The sequence below is a fragment of the Bison bison genome, unplaced genomic scaffold (assembly GCF_000754665.1).
Source record: "Bison bison bison isolate TAMUID 2011002044 unplaced genomic scaffold, Bison_UMD1.0 scf7180017864379, whole genome shotgun sequence".
In the NCBI taxonomy this organism is placed as follows: domain Eukaryota; kingdom Metazoa; phylum Chordata; class Mammalia; order Artiodactyla; family Bovidae; genus Bison; species Bison bison.
The window spans coordinates 2,912,818-2,914,718 of record NW_011494951.1 but is presented as its reverse complement, the minus strand read 5'-3'; positions in this window follow the sequence as shown (position 1 = coordinate 2,914,718).

Here is a 1,901-nt window from a genome sequence, read left to right as displayed (position 1 = left end):
CCGGGCCCAGGAAAACAGGATGCGATCAAAGCTTTCTATCATGCTAGGTATTCTTGTCCATGGAGGTTGCTGAAGAAGCAGATACCTGCTACTCGTACTAAAGTCCTTCTGTCGTGCTCGGGCTGTCTGGCAGTGTTGACCTGCCTGGTTAAGTGGGACCACCACTCTGGTCATGGCCTCGCCCAGTGAGCATCGAGGAGAAGCCCCCAGGAAACCGAGCGGCAAGGGCAGGATTCTTGGGTTAGGAAGATTTAGAGGTGACAGTCCCTAGGACTGTCGCGGTGCTGGGTTTAGAACACTGACGTTGGGGCACAATCCTCCCACTGCTCCCTGCTCACTGGAGAGTGCGCGTTGCACATTCAGGTCCTGAAGGGGGGCGTCTTACAGCTGAAACCCCAGGCCACCAGTTGGACATGAGAAAATCTTTCAAGTTGTCTTTTTTGTTAATTGATTTTTGCATTCCACCCTGTAATTAGTTGAAATAATTAAACAATTCGGGTCTTAAAATGGACTCGCCAGGAAAATGTATAATTTTTGTCCTGTGAATTGGATGCTTCTCCTTCAGTATTTTTTCCAGGTGGCATAGTGGTAAAGAATCTGCCTGTCGAGGCAAGAGACACCGGGTTCGGTCCCTGGAGTAGGAGATGTCAACCCATTCCAATATTTTTGCCTGGGAAATTCCATGGACAGAAGAGCCTGGCAGGCTACAGTCCATGGAGTCACAGTTCGCGATGTGATTGAGCCAGTACCCACTATAGTATTTTGAACTAATGGTACCAGACTCCCCAGTAGGTTGTGAAATCAGCTTAGTGGTTTTTTTTTAAATAGAAGAACAGAATAGAAAATAATTCGTTGCATAGTAAGGGTGAGTATTGTTTCATGACACTTTTGTTGTGTGTGTATATGTATTTATGTATATATGTATTGTGGACTGCATTCCATTGTAATATGTATTTCTTTCTGTGTGTTGCCCCAAAAAGGCCTCCCTAGCCTGAGAAGTCCAGACTTAGGAGTCCAGACTTTTAGGAGTCCAGACCGAGAAGTGCAGTTGTAAATGACAAATTCATTCGTGAAATATTCCAGTTCTGTTAAAGCCCATTTAGGCCAGACCCCGGAGTTCTGAAGATTCCTTTATTCCAGAATGGGGAGAATTTCCTTGGTTTAAGAAATGACTCAGATGACCTGAAATATTTGGGATTGGTGTATGAATTCACATAGAAATACCTGACTGCTGCCAGACCATATAGGATAAGAGACCAGATGGGAAATGCAGGCAGGGCCTTATTGGGGCTCATGCAGCAGCAGGAAGGAGAGAGAGAAAGCAACAAGTGCCCTTGCTTGGGGGGGAGGGGTGGCTTGGTGGTCTGCCCATCCCCTTGGTGATGATGGGTGCAGGGATCATCCTTTTTTCCTCCTGACACTCAGAAGCAACCATTGGGTTTTGGCCTTCTTGTCTCTTACTGTTGATAATTCTCCCCTACAGTGCACGTGTGCAGCTATCTTTCAGTTCAGTTCAGCCGCTCAGTCGTGTCTGACTCTTTGAGACCCCACGGACTGCAGCACACCAGGCTTCCCTGTGCATCACCAACTCCCAGAATTTACTCAAACTCAGGTCCATTGAGTTGGTGACACCATCCAACCATCTCATTCTCTGTCGTCCCCTTCTCCCACCTTCAATCTTTCCCAGCATCAGGGTCTTTTCAAATGAGTTGTTTCTTTGAATCAGGTGGCCAAAGTATTGGAGCTTCAGATTCAGCATCAGTCCTTCCAGTGAATATTCAGGACTGATTTCCTTTAGGATGGACTGGTTGGATCTCCTTGAAGTCCAAGGGACTCTCAAGAGTCTTCTCCAACACCACAGTTCAAAAGCATCAATTCTTTGGTGCTCAGCTTTCTTGATA